General features: G+C 35.3%; 1 protein-coding gene across 3 annotated transcripts in view; it reads right to left on the bottom strand.

Annotated features, from left to right (window-relative positions):
* The window catches only part of LOC133607870 (low-density lipoprotein receptor-related protein 8-like), a 457,948-nt gene that overhangs the window by 239,611 nt on the left and 193,337 nt on the right, over window positions 1-25,000 (bottom strand). The gene's annotated exons all lie outside the window — the stretch shown is intronic.

Genomic DNA, 25,000 nt, shown 5'->3' with positions numbered 1-25,000 from the left:
TACTACTACTTCTTCTACTAATACTACTTCTTCTTCTACTACTACTTGTTCTTCTTCTACTATTTCGTCTTCTACTACTACTTCTTCTTCTACGACTATTTCTTCTTCTTCTACTACTACTACTACTACTACTACTTCTTCTTATTCTTCGACTTCTTCTTCTACTACTACTTCTTATTCTTCAACTTCTTCTTCTACTACTACTTTTTTTTCTTCTACTACTTCTTCTTCTACTACTATTATTTCTTCTTCTTCTACTATTTCTTATTCTTATTCTTATTCTACTACTTCTTCTTCTTCTTCTACTAGTATTATTTCTTCTTCTACTACTACTTCTTATTCTACTACTTCTTCTTCTTCTACTACTACTTCTTCTTCTACGTATTCTTCTTCTTCTACTACTACTACTACTTCTTCTTCTTCTACTACTTCTTCTTCTTCTACTACTTCTTCTCCTACTACTACTTCTTCTTCTTCTACTACTACTTCTTCTTCTACTACTACTTCTTCTTCTACTACTACTTCTTCTTCTACTACTACTTCTTCTTCTACTACTACTTATTTTTCTACTAATTCTTCTTCTTCTACTACTACTTCTTCCTCTTCTTCTTCTACTGCTACTTCTTCTTTTTCTTCTTCTGCTACTGCTTCTTCTTCTACTACTTCTTCTTCTTCTCCTAATTCTTCTTCTTCTACTTCTTCTTTTTTCTTCTTCTACTACTACTTCTTCTTCTACTACTACTACTTCTTCTTCTTCTTCTTCTACTACTTCTTCTCTTTTCTTCTACTACTACTTCTTATTCTTCAGCTACTACTACTTCTTCGTCTACTATTTCTTCTCTTTTGTTATTCTACTGCTTCTTCTTCTTCTTCTTCTACGACTTCTTCTTCTACTACTTCTTCTACTACTTCTTCTTCTTCTTCTACTACTACTACTACTTATTCTTCTACTAATTATTCTTCTACTACTACTTCTTCCTCTTCTTCTTCTACTACTTCTTCTTCTTCTATTACTAAATCTTTTTCTTCTTCTGCCACTACTTCTTCTTCTTCTTCAGCTACTACTACTTCTTCTACTATTCAATCTCTTTTCTTATTCTACTACTTCTTCTTCTACTATTTATTCTCTTTTCTTCTTCTACTACTTCTTCTACTATTTATTCTATTTTCTTCTTCTACTACGTCTTCTACTTCTACTACGTCTTCTTCTTCTTCTTCTTCTACTACTTCTTCTACTACTACTACTTCTTCTTCTACTACTTCTTCTTCTACTACTTCTTCTACTACTTCTTCTTCTTCTACTACTTCTTCTTCTACTACTTCTTCTACTACTTCTTCTTCTACAGATTTTGGCGCTCTCTACCTTCCACATTTTTCACCCGATTCAAACCGTTCCAACTTCAAACTGTTCAGCCTATTCGGGCATCGTGGGCTTTCCCTTGACAAATTAAAAAAATTCCCAGATTTCCCAGAATTCCAGGTTTTCGCCGCTGACACAGGTTTGTGTGTGTATAGTTATTTTTACAACATAAGTATATAATTTTGCATAGATTTTTTCCTTTTATTTTGTAGTACCTATAACTAACAAGTAACTATACTATCTTGTTCTAATGACCAAAAAAACCTAGAATGCAATTTATCCAACTGTCCGGAGTTGTTTGTTAAAAATTCATCCTTTCAAAACTGCTACAAATTAGACACTTTTTTTGCCACTTTTACTAATAATATTTCCTTTGTGACTGACAGCATTCCTTGCGACAGCAGCACAACACGCACTTGACCTTCTCCGACTGTGCTGATCATTAAAAGTAACGTCTTTCACAATCGGGAAGGAAAACCATTCAGTTGTTCAGTGCGCGTGCAGAAATAAGATCTTTTTTTATCTGCACGGAACCATCCAGCAGGAAGACTGTTTTTTTTTACTGTACGTGTTTTTTTTAGTAACCACAGCCCTGACCCAGTACAAGCCGAGTCCCACACACACACACACACACACATGCACACACACACACACACACACACAGTTGGCCCATGGGAAATAAGTCAGGAGATGACCTTTACTGTGAAGCCTCACACACCTTTGTGAGAAAACCTCTATTCGGGTGTGATTCTGGCTATGGGTGTGAGACTTTCTAATCTTTAACTTCCAGAGAACGGGTATTTCGGAAGTCCTGATTTTGTACGGAAAAAAAAATAGGAACATTTGTTGTCCAATTAAGAATAATATTTTGAAGGGGGAATTGTCAAAAATGGTTGGAAAATGCGGACTGTGAGAACCTTCTAGAAAAAGGTGAAAATAGGGCTTTGAAAACCCGGGAATTCCTGGAATTTTTTTTAAATTTGATTGTCAAAGGTGAGTGGAGTGGGTGGATGGTGGCACGGTTCGAATCGGGTGAGAGATGTGGGAATTGTGCAAGTTTGAAACACGGCCTATTCATTTACAATGGGAAAAATGTCCTGGAAAAACACAGGAATTTTGGGCAATCCGGGATATTTTTCAAAACATTTTTTGGGGGAGCTTATGATTCCTGGTCGAGCCGAACGTTTTGATACTCGAACGGTACGGATCCGATGAAAACTGTGAGCTGTGGAGCGCGCCAAAACTTTTTACTTTGGACATTCACACACTAATAATAATAATAACAATAATAATAATAATAATGATGATAATAATAATAATAATAAAGATAATAATAATAATAATAATATTAATAATAATAATAATAACTATAATAAATAGATCTTTTTTTTAGTGGAGAATCGTATATGTGCGAATGTTTGGACATTCACACAATAATAATAATAATAATAATAATAATAATAATAATAATAATAATAATAATAATAATATTAATAATAATAATAATAATAAATGGGTTTTTTTTAGTGGAGAATCGTATTTGTGCGAATGTTTGGACATTCACACAATAATAATAATAATAACAATAATAAATAGATGTTTTTTTTGGTGTAGAATCTTATATTAATGCTTGGATATTCACACAATAATAATAATAATATTAATAATAATAATAATAACTATAATAAATAGATGTTTATTTTTAGTGGAGAATCGTATATGTGCGAATGTTTGGACATTCACACAATAATAATAATAATAATAATAATAATAATATTAATAATAATAATAATAACTATAATAAATAGATGTTTTTTTTTAGTGGAGAATCATATTTGTGCGGATGTTTGGACATTCACACAATAATAATAATAATAACAATAATAAATAGATGTTTTTTTGGTGTAAAATCGTATATTAATGCTTGGATATTCACACAATAATAATAATAATAATAATAATAATAATATTAATAATAATAATAATAATAACTATAATAAATAGATGTTTTTTTTAGTGGAGAATCGTATATGTGCGAATGTTTGGACATTCACACAATAATAATAATAATAATAATAATAATAATAATAATATTAATAATAATAATAATAACTATAATAAATAGATGTTTTGTTTTAGTGGAGAATCATATTTGTGCGAATGTTTGGACATTCACACAATAATAATAATAATAACAATAATAAAAATATGTTTTTTGGTGTAAAATCTTATATTAATGCTTGGATATTCACACAATAATAATAATAATAATAATAATAATATTAATAATAACTATAATAAATAGATGTTTTGTTTTGTGGAGAATCGTATATGTGCGAATGTTTGGACATTCACACAATAATAATAATAATAATAATAATAATATTAATAATAATAATAATAATAACTATAATAAATAGATGGTTTTTTTTAGTGGAGAATCGTATTTGTGCGAATGTTTGGACATTCACACAATATTAATAATAATAACAATAATAAATAGATGTTTTTTTGGTGTAAAATCTTGTATTAATGCTTGGATATTCACACAATAATAATAATAATAATAATAATAATATTAATAATAATAATAATAACTATAATAAATAGATGGTTTTTTTTTAGTGGAGAATCGTATATGTGCGAATGTTTGGACATTCACACAATAATAATAATAATAATAATATTAATAATAATAACTATAATAAATAGATGTTTTTTTTTAGTGGAGAATCATATTTGTGCGAATGTTTGGACATTCACACAATAATAATAATAATAACAATAATAAATAGATGTTTTTTTGGTGTAAAATCTTATATTAATGCTTGGATATTCACACAATAATAATAATAATAATAATAATATTAATAATAATAATAATAATAACTATAATAAATAGATGTTTTTTTAGTGGAGAATCGTATATGTGCGAATGTTTGGACATTCACACAATAATAATAATAATAATAATAATAATAATATTAATAATAATAATAATAACTATAATAAATAGATGTTTTGTTTTAGTGGAGAATCGTATTTGTGCGAATGTTTGGACATTCACACAATAATAATAATAATAACAATAATAAATAGATGTTTTTTTGGTGTAAAATCTTATATTAATGCTTGGATATTCACACAATAATAATAATAATAATAGTAATATTAATAATAATAATAATAAAAACTATAATAAATAGATGGTTTTTTTAGTGGAGAATCGTATATGTGCGAATGTTTGGACATTCACACAATAATAATAATAATAATATTAATAATAATAATAATAATAACTATAATAAATAGATGGTTTTTTTTAGTGGAGAATCGTATTTGTGCGAATGTTTGGACATTCACACAATAATAATAATAATAATAATAATAACAATAATAAATAGATGTTTTTTTGGTGTAGAATCTTATATTAATGCTTGGATATTCACACAATAATAATAATAATAATAATAATATTAATAATAATAATAATAACTATAATAAATAGATGGGTTTTTTTTAGTGGAGAATCGTATATGTGCGAATTTTTGGACATTCACACAATAATAATAATAATAATAATAATATTAATAATAATAATAACTATAATAAATAGATGGGTTTTTTTAGTGGAGAATCATATTTGTGCGAATGTTTGGACATTCACACAATAATAATAATAATAACAATAATAAATAGATGTTTTTTTGGTGTAAAATCTTATATTAATGCTTGGATATTCACACAATAATAATAATAATAATAATTATTATTAATAATAATAATAATAATAACTATAATAAATAGATGTTTTTTTTAGTGGAGAATCGTATATGTGCGAATGTTTGGACATTCACACAATAATAATAATAATAATAATAATAATATTAATAATAATAATAATAACTATAATAAATATATGTTTTGTTTTAGTGGAGAATCGTATTTGTGCGAATGTTTGGACATTCACACAATAATAATAATAATAATAACAATAATAAATAGATGTTTTTTTTGGTGTAGAATCTTATATTAATGCTTGGATATTCACACAATAATAATAATAATAACTAGAAAATTCCCGCGGAAATTTTGATGGGCCTGCTATCTGTGCCCTGGACCTCTGGCCGGGGCTCGCCGGAAGCCGCCGTACTTTTAAGATGGTGCCGAGTGTCTGAATCCGTGAGTTTTAGGTGTAACTGTACAGAAAGATCTACAGAGCTAGCCTAAAACATTAGCATGGACACATTAAAATGCGAACACTTAACATGCCATCGTTAGCACACATGCTAACAGTTAGCATGTCTCACATATCAAGTAATATGTTTGTAAGGTGTATGGCTGTGGAAATAGATGAAAAACTTAGCATGCTTAGGTTAGCTTGCTAGCATGCTACCGTTTTTATGCTAACAGATAACGAGCGTCGCATACCAAGTTATATGACACTGGGGTAAACGGTAGCAAAATTAGGTCAAAAAGTTAGCACGCTAATGTTAGCATGCTAGCAAGCTAACGTTGGCATGATAACAGTTAGCTTGTGTCCCGCAGCAGGTTATAAGACTAAGGTGTGTGGCTGGGGAATTAAAGGAAAAAAGTGTACATTTAGCTAAAAAAGTTAGCACTTTAATGTTAGCATGCTTAGCGTCACGTGCTGGAATTGCAGCAGGCCCATAATAATAAACTGCAAAGTATGAGCAATGGTAACACGGGCCGCTTGCATTGCTGCAAAGCCATTCACCATTGCAACAGGCCCTTAATAATAATATGGGCTGCTTGCATTGCAGCAGGCCCATAATAATAAACTGTGAAGTATGAGCAATAATAATATGGGCCGCTTGCATTGCTGCAAAGCCAAACTGCAAAGTATGAGCAATAATAATATGGGCCGCTTGCATTGCTGCAAAGCCATTCACCATTGCAGCAGGCCCTTAATAATAATATGGGCTGCTTGCATTGCAGCAGGCCCATAATAATAAACTGTGAAGTATGAGCAATAATAATATGGGCCGCTTGCATTGCTGAAAAGCCATTCACCATTTCAGCAGGCCCTTAATAATAACATGGGCTGCTTGCATTGCAGCAGGCCCATAATAACAAACTGCGAAGTATGAGCAATAATAATATGGGCCGCTTGCATTGCTGCAAAGCCATTCACCATTGCAGCAGGCCCTAAATAATAATATGGGCTGCTTCCATTGCAGCAGGCCCATAATAATAAACTGTGAAGTATGAGCAATAATAACATGGGCTGCTGGCATTGCTGCAAAGCCATTCACCATTGCAGCAGGCCCTTAATAATAATATGGGCTGCTTCCATTGCAGCAGGCCCATAATAATAAACTGTGAAGTATGAGCAATAATAACATGGGCTGCTGGCATTGCTGCAAAGCCATTCACCATTGCAGCAGGCCCTTAATAATAATATGGGCTGCTTGCATTGCAGCAGGCCCATAATAATAAACTGAAGTATGAGCAATGATAACATGGACCGCTTGCATTGCTGCAAAGCCATTCACCATTGCAGCAGGCCCTAAATAATAATATGGGCTGCTTCCATTGCAGCAGGCCCATAATAATAAACTGTGAAGTATGAGCAATAATAACATGGGCTGCTGGCATTGCTGCAAAGCCATTCACCATTGCAGCAGGCCCTTAATAATAATATGGGCTGCTTCCATTGCAGCAGGCCCATAATAATAAACTGTGAAGTATGAGCAATAATAACATGGGCTGCTGGCATTGCTGCAAAGCCATTCACCATTGCAGCAGGCCCTTAATAATAATATGGGCTGCTTGCATTGCAGCAGGCCCATAATAATAAACTGAAGTATGAGCAATGATAACATGGACCGCTTGCATTGCTGCAAAGCCATTCACCATTGCAGCAGGCCCATAATAATAAACTGCGAAGTATGAGCCATAATAATATTGGCCGCTTGCATTGCTGCAGAGCCATTCACCATTGCAGCAGGCCCTTAATAATAATATGGGCTGCTTGCATTGCAGCAGGCCCATAATAATAATAATAAATATATGTTTTTTTGCTGTAGAATGTTCTATTATTGCTTGGACATTGAGACAATTGTAAATATATATTGCTCCCAGTGAGAGGGATTAAGGCCAAGCCCACATCAGAAAGGCAGCGAGAATAAACATTTAAATATTGTTTTTCATGCAAATTCATGGATTTTATTGAGATAAGTTTGCTGCTGGCTGTTATTCAAACTTGGCCAACAGCAAACTAATCTGATCAGGAATTGAAGACACTTAAAAGTCCTACTTTTCCAAAAGTCTTACAGATCCTGCCAAGTCAACTCTTACAAAAGTCACATTTCAATGAAAAATGTTTTCCTTCTGGATGCATTTTTTGATCCCATTTAAATACCATGAAGGCAACAATATGCAACAATTAGACGGATCTTTTTTGACAGCTTGGCACTCCAAGGACATAGAAGGAGAGATCGTCTCCAAAACTATTGTCACCGTGCTAGTTTCACCTAAGAAGTGTCTCGAAAAGTTTCTAACATTTTTAAAAGTTTCATTACATGTCGCCCTTTGGACCTAACTGTTCATATCTAAAAGTTGTCATTAGAGAGATTTGGAACCAGATTCATATCAAATTGTTCTAATTAGAGAGATTTAGAACCAGATTCATATCAAATTGTTCTAATTAGAGAGATTTGGAACCATATTCACATTCGATTGTTGTAATTAGAGAGATTTGGAACCAGATTCATATCTGATTGTTGTGATTAGAGAGATTTGGAACCAGATTTACATCCGATTGTTTAATTATAGGGATTTGGAACCAGATTCATATCCGGTTGTTCTAACAAGAAGGATTTGGATCCAGATTCACATCTGATTGTTCTACATAGACAAATTTGGAACCAGATTCATATTCGATTGTTCTAATTACAGAGATTTGGAACCAGATTCCTATCCGATTGTTCTAATTAAAGAGATTTTGAAACAGATTTGCGTCCGATTGTTCTAATTAGAGAGATTTGGAAACAGATTCATATCCGATTGTTGTAATTAGAGAGATTTGGAACCAGATTTACATCCGATTGTTCTAATTAGAGATATTTGGAACCAGATTTACATCCGATTGTTCTAATTAGAGATATTTGGAACCAGAATAACATCCTATTGTTTTAATTAGAGAGATTTGGAACACGATTTACATCCGATTGTTCTAATTAAAGAGATTTAGAACCAGATTCACATCCGATTGTTGTAATTAGAGAGATTTGGAACCAGATTTACATCCGATTGTTCTAATTAAAGAGATTTGGAACACAATTTACATCCGATTGTTCTAATTAGAGAAATTTGGAACCAGATTTACATCCGATAGTTCTAATTAAAGAGATTTATAACCAGATTTACATCCGATTGTTCTAATTAGAGAGATTTGGAACACGATTTACATCCGATTGTTCTAATTAGAGAGATTTGGAACCAGATTCATATCCGATTGTTCTAATTAGAGAGATTTAGAACCAGATTTACATCCGATTGTTTAATTATAGGGATTTGGAACCAGATTCATATCCGGTTGTTCTAACAAGAAAGATTTGGATCCAGATTCACATCTGATTGTTCTACATAGACAAATTTGGAACCAGATTCATATTCGATTGTTCTAATTACAGAGATTTGGAACCAGATTCCTATCCGATTGTTCTAATTAAAGAGATTTTGAAACAGATTTGCGTCCGATTGTTCTAATTAGAGAGATTTGGAAACAGATTCATATCCGATTGTTGTAATTAGAGAGATTTGGAACCAGATTTACATCCGATTGTTCTAATTAGAGATATTTGGAACCAGATTTACATCCGATTGTTCTAATTAGAGATATTTGGAACCAGAATAACATCCTATTGTTTTAATTAGAGAGATTTGGAACACGATTTACATCTGATTGTTCTAATTAAAGAGATTTAGAACCAGATTCACATCCGATTGTTGTAATTAGAGAGATTTGGAACCAGATTTACATCCGATTGTTCTAATTAGAGAGATTTGGAACACAATTTACATCCGATTGTTCTAATTAGAGAAATTTGGAACCAGATTTACATCCGATAGTTCTAATTAAAGAGATTTATAACCAGATTTACATCCGATTGTTCTAATTAGAGAGATTTGGAACACGATTTACATCCGATTGTTCTAATTAGAGAGATTTGGAACCAGATTCATATCTGATTGTTCTAATTAGAGAGATTTAGAACCAGATTCATATCTGATTGTTCTAATTAGAGAGATTTAGAACCAGATTCATATCCGATTGTTCTAATTAGAGAGATTTGGAACCAGATTTACATCCCATTGTTATAATTAGAGAGATTTGGAACGAGATTCATATCCAATTGTTGTAATTAGAGATTTGGAATCAGATTAATATCCTATTCTTCTAATTAGAGAGATTTGGAACCAGATTCATATCCGATTGTTCTAATTAGAGAGATTTAGAACCAGATTTACATCCGATTGTTTAATTATAGGGATTTGGAACCAGATTCATATCCGGTTGTTCTAACAAGAAAGATTTGGATCCAGATTCACATCTGATTGTTCTACATAGACAAATTTGGAACCAGATTCATATTCGATTGTTCTAATTACAGAGATTTGGAACCAGATTCCTATCCGATTGTTCTAATTAAAGAGATTTTGAAACAGATTTGCGTCCGATTGTTCTAATTAGAGAGATTTGGAAACAGATTCATATCCGATTGTTGTAATTAGAGAGATTTGGAACCAGATTTACATCCGATTGTTCTAATTAGAGATATTTGGAACCAGATTTACATCCGATTGTTCTAATTAGAGATATTTGGAACCAGAATAACATCCTATTGTTTTAATTAGAGAGATTTGGAACACGATTTACATCCGATTGTTCTAATTAAAGAGATTTAGAACCAGATTCACATCCGATTGTTGTAATTAGAGAGATTTGGAACCAGATTTACATCCGATTGTTCTAATTAGAGAGATTTGGAACACAATTTACATCCGATTGTTCTAATTAGAGAAATTTGGAACCAGATTTACATCCGATAGTTCTAATTAAAGAGATTTATAACCAGATTTACATCCGATTGTTCTAATTAGAGAGATTTGGAACACGATTTACATCCGATTGTTCTAATTAGAGAGATTTGGAACCAGATTCATATCTGATTGTTCTAATTAGAGAGATTTAGAACCAGATTCATATCTGATTGTTCTAATTAGAGAGATTTAGAACCAGATTCATATCCGATTGTTCTAATTAGAGAGATTTGGAACCAGATTTACATCCCATTGTTATAATTAGAGAGATTTGGAACGAGATTCATATCCAATTGTTGTAATTAGAGATTTGGAATCAGATTAATATCCTATTCTTCTAATTAGAGAGATTTGGAACCAGATTCATATCCAATTGTTCTAATTAGAGAGATTTAGAACCAGATTCATATCCGATTGTTCTAATTAGAGAGATTTGGAACCAGATTAATAACCAATTGTTCTAATTAGAGAGATTTAGAACCAGATTCATATCCGATTGTTCTAATTAGAGAGATTTGGAACCAGATTAATAACCAATTGTTCTAATTAGAGAGATTTGGAACCAGATTAATATCCAATTGTTCTAATTAGAGAGATTTGGAACCAGATTCACATGTTTCGAAGCACCTTTACTTTCTGTGTCCTGCCAGCACACCCGATTCTCATTAATTAGTTCAATTTAGTTCCACCCGGGTCCCTCCTCCTACTTTTTACCTGCACACCGTCTGCTATTTGGTTGTCCCATTCAGTCAAAAACTGTAAAATTCCACTCCATATTGTTAGACAGTTTCATTAACGTCCTCCCAGCGCGGCAACAACACACAACGACAGCAGTCAAGTTTTCGTCTACCGTAAAGCAGTTTGTCTGCCGTAAACAGCAATGTTGTGACACTTTTAAACAGGACAATACTGCCATCTACTGTACATGCATACTGTATGTGACCCACCCATAATGTGTCACATTTTTGTGTTGATTTATTTATTTTATTTTGTGGTTTGAATTCGTTTTTGGAGCTGTCATTACACATTTATCAGTATTCACATTGATCAGTAGGGGGCAGTAGGGCGTTTCTTCCCAATTGAATGCTATCACCTGCAGACCGGAAGTGTCTTGTCATTCTGATGAGCGCGACCAGTCTGTGAACAATTGAAACGTCCTGTGTGCTTTTTCCTCCTGTATAACAGGTTAGTTTTGGTGAATCAACTCACTGAATAATATCCATGTGATCTTTATAAGTTTAAGTACACATTCTGATGGTGGAGCCTAACTCTAAAGTGTTTGTGAGTTGTAGTTTGTATTTGTGAATGAATCCAGTGCACAGCTGCGGTAATCAACACAAAATGGCGATGTGAGTACTGTTGGAATAATTGTAAGTTATCACAAAAGAAACGTATTATGAATGCTGTCTTTCGAGGCCTAACAAGAGGAAGAAGGCTCGTGAAACGCCACTGTGATTTCAACACGGACAGATGGCAGGATCTGCTCAACTTCCAGAGGAACTCTCTTTGAAGTGTTAAACGAACTCTCTCTGAAGTATTTCACAAACTCTCTTCCAACTGTTTGGTGACCGAGGTCAACGCTATTTACGACCCGCTGCCCTCTTGAAGTCACTGTGGTCAGGAGACGGGAGGGGTTATCCATTGTCCTCCAACACCTGCCCCAGCTGGATCCCGGAAGAGCCCAAGCCCGAGAAATCCTCTTCTTGGACTTCAAAGCGACCGAAAAACAATGACTGTTTTACATACTCCCCATTCCTGCTGTGACATGTGTTGGTGCGTGAACATTGAACATCTGAATAAAGGAGGTGACGAAAACCTTCTTGGTCAGAGCGTGGTGCAGGACTGTACAGAGAGTGCAGTGGCCATGTCTCTCCTCAATATTGAGTCCAAATTGAATCCTGTCTCCGTTTGATTCCTTGCCTTTTGTCTTGTTTAATAGATATCACAGTGTTTGAACGTGACAAGTACGCAATGTTTATATAGGAACTTCTGATCCTAATTCAGACTCCCAAATTAGAGCTCCCGTTTTCTTATTGGTTTTATAATGTATGTTTGTATAATGTGTGTGTTCTGAAATAGTGACAGAGAATAGAACACGGATGGACAATTCAACCCTTAACTCAACAATGAGTAGATGAGTGTTATGTGTGTGTATATGTGTAAATAAATGAACATTGAAATTCAAGTATTTCTTTTATTTATATATATATATATATATATATATATATATATATATATATATATATATATATATATATATATATATATATATATACATATATATATAATAAAAACATATATATATATATATAGTAGAGATGCGCGGTTTGCGGGCACAACCGCGGAGTCCGCGGATTATCCGCGGATCGGGCGGATGAAATTTAAAAAAATTAGATTTTATCCGCGGGTCGGGTCGGGTCAGGTCGGGTCGGGCGGTTGAAATAAAAAAAAAAAAAGATTTTAAATAGATTCAGGCGGGTGGCAGTTAAACCAATTGGTAAATATATATACATAGTTAAATGTTGTTACCCACATACGAAAAACGAGCAGGCACCTGCTGCATATGCCACAACAGAAGAAAAAAAAAGAAAAGAGATGGACACTTTTACGGAGCGGAGAAGGCCCCCGACGCCTCGCCGGGGTCCGGGACCGAGGCCCCTTCCCCCGAGAGGGCCCCACCGGGAGCCGTAGCTAAGGCGATCCGCGAGAAGGGCCCGACGCACGTCCAGGGTCACCACCGCACCGACACCCCGCCTCGTCCGCCTTCGCCGCGGCCGGCGTCACGCGCAGCAGGTAAGCAGCTTACCTGCCCGCCACCCCCGTGGCCGGGGGCTCGTAACAGGGGTCACTCCGCGCGCTCCGCCCACGCAGCTTACCTGCCCGCCACCCCTGTTGCCGGGGGCGCGTAAAAGGGGTCACTCCGCGCGCAGTGCGCTCACGAAAGGGGTGGGGCTCACCCTGGTTGATATAGACAGCAGCTAGGACGGTGGCCATGGACGTCGGAACCCGCTAAGGAGTGTGTAACAACCCACCTGCCGAATCAACTAGCCCTGAAAATGGATGGCGCTGGAGCGTCGGGCCCATACGCGGCCGTCGCCGGCAGCGAGACGCGTTTGGAGGTGCGCTCAGCGCGGCTCCCATGTGATTGCGCACTGGTGTGCGTCTGGGTCGTGACAGCGTGGCACGCGAATGTCTGTGCTGCATTGGATCAGTCTCCTTTCTTTAACAGGCAAAAGCTTTATAACCTCACTAATGCCTTGCATCGTCTATATTAGATATATAACAACGGGCGGGTGCGGGCGGGTGCGGTTCTGATCAAATGTTAGATCGGGTGGATGGCGGATGGTTGACGACTTTCTGATGCGGTTGCGGATGAAATAATTGCCTATCCGCGCATCTCTAATATATAGCTAGAACCACGCCCCCCGCCCCACCCCGACCACGCCCCCCGCCCCCCGCCCCCCACCTCCCGAAATCGGAGGTCTCAAGGTTGGCAAGTATGGTATTAGCGTTCCTAGAAAAAAGGGACACCAACACACATAATGTACCACACATTTGTACAGCTAAATGTGTATATATCATTTATACACATTGGCCCCCCCAGGCACATTGTTTCTCTCAATGTGGCCCAGCTCTGAGTTAAACGGTATGTTACTAATGCACATTTTAGTGCGGAACTTGTAACGACTGAACTGTGGACTGCAAGTAGTGTCAGTGAAAGTGGCCATCAAGAGAACAACAATAGAGTCTTTCTCCAAGGACAAGACAGTAAAAGTCCATCTAAGCCAAGAAGGTATTAGCACTCAAGTCAATTACTGTCGCTAAAACGAAAGTGTTTACGTCTGCTGTGACGGATTCAGTTTGAGCGCCCACACGCACAAACTAACCCACTCAGGAAAACAAACACCTGCATCCCCCTATTTTATTCCCTGAGTGCATTTTTCTCCCACACACCATTTTGCAGGATCTTCAAAGTCTAAAGACCGCCCGACAGCCTCACTCTCTTCCACTTGACGTGGAGTGGCACGGGAGAGGGAGGGGGGGGGTGTGTGATTCTTCACGGTGCCTCGGAAGTAGGCCAGCGCCCGTCCCTGCAGGGGGGGGGGGGGGGGGGGGGGGGGCGAAGCCGTCTTATAGGCTGGTGCGGCACTGACGTCGGGCTCCGATGGCCCCTGGAGAAGACTTCTAATTGGAAGTGTCGTGACGGAAGGACCGAAAACCTCAACAGAACACTTGGAAGATAGCCCCGCGTCAGAAGGGGGCTTTGTTGTTAGTGTAAACACTTTGGAACCAGATTCACATCCGATTGATCCTAATTAGAGAGATTTGGAACCATATTCATGTCCGATTGTTCTAATTAGAGAGATTTGGAACCAGATTCATATCTGATTGTTCTAATTAGACGGATTTGGAACAAGATTCATATCCGATTGTTCTAATTCAAAAGTTTTGGAACCAGATTCACATTCAATTGTTTGTAATTGGAGAGATTTGGAAGCAGATTCATATCAGATTGTTGTAATTAGAGAGATTTGGAACCAGACTCATGTCCGATTATTCTAATCAGAGAGATTTAGAACCAGATTAATATCCGATTGTTCTAATTAGAGAGATTTGGAACCAGTTTCACATCCGATTGTTCTAATTAGAGAGATTTGGAACGAGATTCACTACCGATTGTTTTAATTAGAGAGATTTGGAACCGGATTCATATCCCATTGTTATAATTAGAGAGATTTGGAACCAGATTCACATGAAGTTGTTTTAATTAGAGAAATTTGGAACCTGATTTACATCCGATTGTTCTAATTAGAAAGATTTGGAACCATATTCACATCCGATTGTTTCTAATTAGAGAGATTTTGAACCAGATTCATATCCAATTGTTCTAATTAGAGAGATTTAGAACCAGATTCATATCTGATTGTTCTAATTAGAGAGAGTTGGAACCAGATTCACATCCGATTGTTTCTAATTAGAGATTTGGAACCATATTCATATCCGATTGTTCTAATTAGAGAGATTTGGAACCAGATTCATATCCGATTGTTCTAATTAGAGAGATTTGGAACCAGATTCACATCCGATTGTTTCTAATTAGAGAGATTTGGAACCAGATTCATATCCGATTGTTCTAATTAGAGAGAGTTGGAACCAGATTCACATCTGATTGTTTCTAATTAGAGAGATTTTGAACCAGATTCATATACAATTGTTCTAATTAGAGAGATTTAGAACCAGATTAATATCAGATTGTTCTAATTAGAGAGATTTAGAACCAGATTCACATCCGATTGTTTCTAATTAGAGAGATTTGGAATCGATTCATATCCGATTGTTTCTAATTAGAGAGATTTGGAACCATATTCATATCCGATTGTTCTAATTAGAGAGATTTGGAACCAGATTCACATCCGATTGTTTCTAATTAGAGAGATTTAGAACCAGATTCACATCTGATTGTTGTAATTAGAGAGCTTTGGAACCAGATTCATGTCCAATTGTTCTAATCAGAGAGATTTAGAACCAGATTAATATGTGATTGTTCTAATTAGAGAGATTTGGAACCAGATTCACATCCGATTGTTTCTAATTAGAGAGATTTGGAACCAGATTCATATCCGATTGTTCTAATTAGAGAGATTTGGAACCAGATTCATATCTGATTGTTGTAAATGGAGAGATTTGGAACCAGATTCACATCCGATTGTTTCTAATTAGAGAGATTTGGAACCAGATTCATATCCGATTGTTGTAATTAGAGAGATTTGGAACCATATTCACATCCGATTGTTTCTAATTAGAGAGATTTTGAACCAGATTCATATCCAATTGTTCTAATTAGAGAGAATTGGAACCAGATTCACATCCGATTGTTTCTAATTAGAGAGATTTGGAACCAGATTCATATCCGATTGTTCTAATTAGAGAGATTTGGAACCAGATTCATATCTGATTGTTGTAAATGGAGAGATTTGGAACCAGATTCACATCCGATTGTTTCTAATTAGAGAGATTTGGAACCAGATTCATATCCGATTGTTGTAATTAGAGAGATTTGGAACCATATTCACATCCGATTGTTTCTAATTAGAGAGATTTTGAACCAGATTCATATCCAATTGTTCTAATTAGAGAGAATTGGAACCAGATTCATATCCGATTGTTCTAGTTAGAGAGATTTGGAACCAGATTCACATCCGATTGTTTCTAATTAGAGAGATTTGGAACCAGATTCATATCCGATTGTTCTAATTAGAGAGAGTTGGAACCAGATTCACATCAGATTGTTTCTAATTAGAGAGATTTGGAACCATATTCATAACCGATTGTTCTAATTAGAAAGTTTTGGAAGCAGATTCACATTCAATTGTTTGTAATTGGAGAGATTTGGAAGCAAATTCATGTCTGATTGTTCTAATCAGATAGATTTAGAAACAGATTAATATCCGATTGTTCTAATTAGAGAGATTTGGAACCAGATTCGCATCCGATTGTTCTAATTAGAGAGATTTGGAACCAGATTTATATCAGATTGTTTCTAATTAGAGAGATTTGGAACCAGATTCATATCTGATTGTTGTAAATGGAGAGATTTGGAACCAGATTCACATCCGATTGTTTCTAATTAGAGAGATTTGGAACCAGATTCATATCCGATTGTTGTAATTAGAGAGATTTGGAACCAGATTCACATCCGATTGTTTCTAATTAGAGAGATTTTGAACCAGATTCATATCCAATTGTTCTAATTAGAGAGATTTGGAACCAGATTCATATCCAATTGTTCTAATTAGAGAGATTTGGAACCAGATTCACATCCGATTGTTTCTAATTAGAGAGATTTAGAACCAGATTCACATCCGATTGTTTCTAATTAGACAGAGTTGGAACCAGATTCACATCCGATTGTTTCTAATTAGAGAGATTTTGAACCAGATTCATATCCAATTGTTCTAATTAAAGAAACTTAGAACCAGATTAATATCAGATTGTTCTAATTAGAGAGATTTGGAACCAGATTCATACCCGATTGTTCTAATTAGAGAGAGTTGGAACCAGATTCACATCCAATTTTTCTAAGTAGAGAGATTTGGAACCAGATTAATATCCAATTGTTCTAATCAGAGATATTTAGAACCAGATTCACATCCGATTGTTTCTAATTAGAGAGATTTGGAACCAGATTCATATCCGATTGTTCTAATTAGAGAGATTTGGAACCAGATTCACATCCGATTTTTTCTAATTACAGAGATTTGGAACCATATTCATATCCAATTGTTCTCATTAGAGAGATTTGGAACCAGATTCATATATGATTGTTCTACTTAGAGAGATTTGGAACCAGATTCATATCCGATTGTTCTAATTAAAAAGTTTTGGAACCAGATTCACATTCAATTGTTTCTAATTAGAGAGATTTTGAACCAGATTCATATTCAATTGTTCTAATCAGAGATATTTAGAACCCGATACATATCCGATTGTTCTAATTAGAGAGATTTGGAACCAGATTCATATCTGATTGTTTCTAATTAGAGACATTTGGAACCAGATTCATATCTGATTGTTCTAATTAGAGAGATTTGGAACCAGATTCACATCCGATTGTTTCTAATTAAGGAGATTTTGAATCAGATTCACATCCGGTTGTTCTAACTAGAATATTTGGAACCAGATTCACATCCGATTGTTCTAACTACAGAGATTTGGAACGGGATTAATATGCGATTGTTCTAACTAGAGAGATTTGGAACCAGACTTATATCCGATTGTTCTAATTATAAAGATTTGGAACCAGATTCACATCCGATTGTTTCTAATTAGAGAGATTTTGAACCAGATTCATATCCAATTGTTCTAATTAAAGAGACTTAGAACCAGATTAATATCAGATTGTTCTAATTAGAGAAATTTAGAACCAGATTCACATCCGATTGTTTCTAATTAGAGAGAGTTGAAACCAGATTCACATCCGATTGTTTCTAATTAGAGAGATTTTGAACCAGATTCATATCCAGTTGTTCTAATTAGAGAGATTTAGAACCAGATTCACATCCGATTGTTTCTAATTAGAGAGATTTGGAACCATATTCACATCCAATTGTTCTAATCAGAGATATTTAGAACCAGATTCACATCCGATTGTTTCTAATTAGAGAGATTTGGAACCAGATTCATATCCGATTGTTCTAATTAGAGAGATTTGGAACCAGATTTACATCCGATTGTTTCTAATTAGAGAGATTTGGAACCATATTCATATCCGATTGTTCTAATTAGAGAGATTTGGAACCAGATTCATATATGATTGTTCTAATTAGAGAGATTTGGAACCAGATTCATATCCGATTGTTCTAATTAGAAAGTTTTGGAACCAGATTCACATTCAATCGTTTCTAATTAGAGAGATTTTGAACCAGATTCATATCCAATTGTTCTAATCAGAGATATTTAGAACCCGATTCATATCCGATTGTTCTAATTAGAGAGATTTGGAACCACATTCATATCTGATTGTTTCTAATTAGAGAGATTTGGAACCAGATTCACATCCGATTGTTTCTAATTAAGGAGATTTTGAATCAGATTCACATCCGGTTGTTCTAACTAGAATATTTGGAACCAGATTCACATCCGATTGTTCTAACTACAGAGATTTGGAACGGGATTAATATGCGATTGTTCTAACTAGAGAGATTTGGAACCAGACTTATATCCGATTGTTCTAATTATAGAGATTTGGAACCAGATTCACATCCGATTGTTTCTAAATAGAGAGATTTGGATCCAGATTCATATCCGATTGTTCTAATTAGAGAGATTTGGAACCATATTCACATCTGATTGTTTCTAATTAGAGAGATTTTGAACCAGATTCATATACAATTGTTCTAATGAAAGAGACTTAGAACCAGATTAATATCAGATTGTTCTAATTAGAGAAATTTAGAACCAGATTCACATCCGATTGTTTCTAATTAGAGAGAGTTGAAACCAGATTCACATCCGATTGTTTCTAATTAGAGAGATTTTGAACCAGATTCATATCCAGTTGTTCTAATTAGAGAGATTTAGAACCAGATTCACATCCGATTGTTTCTAATTAGAGAGATTTGGAACCATATTCATATCCAATTGTTCTAATCAGAGATATTTAGAACCAGATTCACATCCGATTGTTTCTAATTAGAGAGATTTGGAACCAGATTCATATCCGATTGTTCTAATTAGAGAGATTTGGAACCAGATTTACATCCGATTGTTTCTAATTAGAGAGATTTGGAACCATATTCATATCCGATTGTTCTAATTAGAGAGATTTGGAACCAGATTCATATACGATTGTTCTAATTAGAGTGATTTGGAACCAGATTCATATCAGATTGTTCTAATTAGAAAGTTTTGGAACCAGATTCACATTCAATTGTTTCTAATTAGAGAGATTTTGAACCAGATTCATATCCAATTGTTCTAATCAGAGATATTTAGAACCCGATTCATATCCGATTGTTCTAATTAGAGAGATTTGGAACCAGATTCATATCTGATTGTTTCTAATTAGAGAGATTTGGAACCAGATTCATATCTGATTGTTCTAATTAGAGAGATTTGGAACCAGATTCACATCCGATTGTTTCTAATTAAGGAGATTTTGAATCAGATTCACATCCGGTTGTTCTAACTAGAATATTTGGAACCAGATTCACATCCGATTGTTCTAACTACAGAGATTTGGAACGGGATTAATATGCGATTGTTCTAACTAGAGAGATTTGGAACCAGACTTATATCCGATTGTTCTAATTATAGAGATTTGGAACCAGATTCACATCCGATTGTTTCTAATTAGAGAGATTTGGATCCAGATTCATATCCGATTGTTCTAATTAGAGAGAGTTGAAACCAGATTCACATCCGATTGTTTCTAATTAGAGAGATTTGGAACCATATTCATATCCGATTGTTCTAATTAGAGAGATTTGGAACCAGATTTATATCAGATTGTTCTAATTAGAGAGATTTGGAACCATATTCATATCTGATTGTTCTTATTAGAGAGATTTGGAACCAGATTCATATCCGATTCTTCTAATTAGAAAGTTTTGGAACCAGATTCACATTCAATTATTTGTAATTGAAGAGATTTAGAAGCAGATTCATATCTGATTGTTCTAATTAGAGAGATTTAGAACCAGATTAATATCCGATTGTTTTAATTAGAGAGATTTGGAACCAGATTCACATCCGATTGTTCTAATTAAGAGAGATTTGGAACCAGATTTATATCTGATTGTTGTAAATAGAGAGATTTGGAACCAGATTCCCATCCGATTGTTTCTAATTAGAGAGATTTGGAACCAGATTCATATCCGATTGTTCTAATTAGAGAGTTGGAACCAGATTCACATCCGATTGTTTCTAATTAGAGAGATTTTGAACCAGATTCATATCCGATTGTTCTAATCAGAGATATTTAGAACCCGATTCATATCCGATTGTTCTAATTAGAGAGATTTGGAACCAGATTCATATCTGATTGTTGTAAGTAGAGAGATTTGGAACCAGATTCACATCCGATTGTTTCTAATCATTTGTCAACCGATTTGAACCGTTCCACCATCCACACACTCCACTCACATTGGACAATCAAACTATTATTGTCTAAGTTAAAAACAATTCCGGGAATTCTGGAAATTCCTGGAATTTTTCTCCAAAGCACTTTTTCACCTCTTCCTGGAAAGTTTTCACAGTCCACATTTTTCAACTGTTTTCGACAATTCCACCTTCAGAACATTCCTCTTAGTTGGGACAACAAAAGTTATCTTTTTTTTGGTACAAATTCCCGGTTTTCCCGAAATTCCAGGAATTCAGAAATTCAAACTGCAACTGATTCCAAAAATTCCAACACCAACCCATTCATTCCATCGAGGACAATTGTGCTAGTATCAATATTTTCAAAAATTCCCGGTGTTCCTGAAATTCCCAGATTTCCAGGAAATTCCCATTCAAATTAACGCACTTAATCAAAATTTGGAATCGCTTTTTTACCTGATTCCGACCTTTCAACCATCCACACACACTACTCTTCCGATACTTCGAATGTAAAACAAGTTTTCCCTTTCCCAAAATTCCCGGTTTTCCCAAAATTGTTGGTAATTTTGGGGAACAATGAATGGAAAATATACAATCAACTCCATATCACACATTTCTCATCTGATTTGAACCGTTTCACCCTCCACACACTCCACTCACCCTGGACTTTCAGGCCAGCATGTTTCCCAGTTCCGAAAATTCCCTGATTACCCAGAATTACCAGGAATTTACCTCCAATGAAAATGAATGGGCAATAAACAAACCTCTCTGTATCCCACATTTCTCAACCGATTTGAACCGTTTCACCCTAAACACACTCCATTCACCCTGGACATTGAAGCTAGCATGTTTCCCAGTTCTGAAAATTCCCTGATTACCCAGAATTACCAGTAATTTACTACGATTGAAAATGATTGGGCAATATACAAACCTCTCCATATCTCACATTTCTTAACAGATTTGAACCGTTCCACCATCCACACACTCCACTCACATTGGACAATCAAACTATTATTGTCTAAGTTAAAAACAATTCCGGGAATTCTGGAAATTCCTGGAACTTTTCTCCAAAGCACTTTTTCACCTCTTCCCGGAAAGTTTTCTCAGTCCACATTTTTCAACTGTTTTCGACAATTCCACCTTCAAAACATTCCTCTTAGTTGGGACACCAAAAGTTATCTTTTTTTTTCATACAAATTCCCGCTTTTCTCGAATTTCCAGGAATTCAGAAATTCAAACTGTTACTACCTCAACATTTTTCAACCGATTCCAAAAATTCCAACACCAACCCATTCATATCATCTAGGACAATTGTGCTAGTATCAGTATTTTCAAAAATTCCCGGTGTTCCTGAAATCCCCAGATTTCCAGGAAATTCCCATTCAAATTAACGCACAATGCCCCAAATTCTCAAAATTTGGAACCATTTTTTTACCTGATTCCGACCTTTCATCCATCCACACACTACTCTTCCGATACATCGAATGTAAAACAAGTTTTACCTTTCCCAAAATTCCCGGTTTTCCCAAAATTGTTGGTAATTTTGGGGAACAATGAATGGAAAATATACAATCAACTCCATATCCCACATTTCTCATCTGATTTGAACCGTTCCACCATCCACACACTCCACTCACATTGGACAATCAAACTATTATTGTCTAAGTTAAAAACAATTCCGGGAATTCTGGAAATTCCTGGAATTTTTCTCCAAAGCACTTTTACACCTTTTCCTGGAAAGTTTTCACAGTCCACATTTTTCAACCGTTTTCGACCATTCCACCTTCAGAACATTCCTCTTAGTTGGGACAACAAAAGTTATCTTTTTTTTTCGTACAAATTCCCGCTTTTCCCGAAATTCCAGGAATTCAGAAATTCAAACTGTTACTACCTCAACATTTTTCAACCGATTCCAAAAATTCCAACACCAACCCATTCATATCATCTAGGACAATTGTGCTAGTATCAGTATTTTAAAAAATTCCCGGTGTTCCTGAAATCCCCAGATTTCCAGGAAATTCCCATTCAAATTAACGCACAATGCCCCAAATTCTCAAAATTTGGAACCATTTTTTTTACCTGATTCCGACCTTTCAACCATCCACACACACTACTCTTCCGATACATCGAATGTAAAACATACTTTCCCTTCCCCCAATTTCCCAGTTTTCCCAAAATGTTTGGTAATTTTCTCCCCATTGACAGTAAATGGGAAGTATACTGTACAATCTACTCCATATCCTACATTCCTCATCCGATTTGAACCATTCCACCCTCCACACACTCCACTCACCCTGGACGGTCAAGCCAGCATGTTTCCAGGTTTCGGAAACATTACCAGGAATTTCCCTCCATTGAAAATGAGTGGGCAATAGACAAACCTCTCCATATCTCACATTTCTCATCCGATTTGAACCGTTCCACCATCCACACACTCCACTCACATTGGACAATCAAACTATTATTGTCTAAGTTAAAAACAATTCCGGGAATTCTGGAAATTCCTGGAATTTTTCTCCAAAGCACTTTTTCACCTCTTCCCGGAAAGTTTTCACAGTCCACATTTTTCAACCGTTTTTGACCATTCCATCTTCAGAACATTCCTCTTAGTTGGGACAACAAAAGTTATCTTTTTTTTTCATACAAATTCCCGCTTTTCCCGAAATTCCAGGAATTCAGAAATTCAAACTGTTACTACCTCAACATTTTTCAACCGATTCCAAAAATTCCAACACCAACCCATTCATATCATCTAGGACAATTGTGCTAGTATCAATATTTTTAAAAATTCCTGGTGTTCCTGAAATCCCGAGATTTCCAGGAAATTCCCATTCAAATTAACGCATGTATTCATCGTTCTACAATGCCTCAAATTCTCAAAATTTGGCACCGTATTTTTACCTGATTCCGACCTTTCGACCATCCACACACACCACTCTTTCGATTCATCGAATGTAAAACATGTTTTCCCTTTCCCAAAATTCCCAGTTTTCCCAAAATGTTTGGTAATTTTCTCCCCATTGACAATGAATGGGAAATATACAATCTAGTCCATATCCTACATTCCTCATCCGATTTGAACCATTCCACCCTCCACACACTCCACTCACCCTGGACAGTCAGGCCAGCATGTTTCCAGGTTTCGGAAACATTACCAGGAATTTCCCCCCATTGAAAATGAATGGGAAATAGACAAACCTCTCCATATCTCACATTTCTCACCCGATTTAAACCGTTCCACCATCCACACACTCCACTCCCATTGGACAATCAAACTATTATTGTCTAAGTTCCAAAAAATTCCGGGAATTCTGTCAATTTCTGGAATTTTTCTCCAAAGCATTTTTACACCTTTTCCTGGAAAGTTTTCACAGTCCACATTTTTCAACTGTTTTCGACCATTCCACCTTCAGAACACTCCTCTTAGTTGGGACAACAAAAGTTATCTTTTTTTTTCGTACAAATTCCCGGTTTTCCCGAAATTCCAGGAATTCAGAAATTCAAACTGCAACTGATTCCAAAAATTCCAACACCAACCCATTCTTATCATCGAGGACAATTGTGCTAGTATCAATATTTTCATGTTCCTGAAATTCCCAGATTTCCAGGAAATTCCCATTAAAATTAATGGACGTATTCATAGTTTTACAAAGCCCCAAATTCTCAAAATTTGGCACCGTTTTTTTACCTGATTCCGACCTTTCAACCATCCACACACACAACTCTTCCGATACATCGAATGTAAAACATGTTTTCCCTTTCCCAAAATTCCCAGTTTTCCCAAAATTTTGGTCAAAACAATGAATGGGAAATATGCAATCAACTCCATATCCCACATTTCTCATCCGATTTGAATCGTTTCACCCTAAACACACTCCATTCACCCTGGACATTCAAGCCAGCATGTTTCCCAGTTCTGAAAATTCCCTGATTACCCAGAATTACCAGTAATTTACTTCCATTGAAAATGAT

This window comes from Nerophis lumbriciformis, linkage group LG09, assembly GCF_033978685.3.
Source record: "Nerophis lumbriciformis linkage group LG09, RoL_Nlum_v2.1, whole genome shotgun sequence".
NCBI lineage: Eukaryota > Metazoa > Chordata > Actinopteri > Syngnathiformes > Syngnathidae > Nerophis > Nerophis lumbriciformis.
The sequence above is the reverse complement of the archived record's forward strand: the minus strand, read 5'-3'. Positions and strand labels throughout refer to the sequence as shown.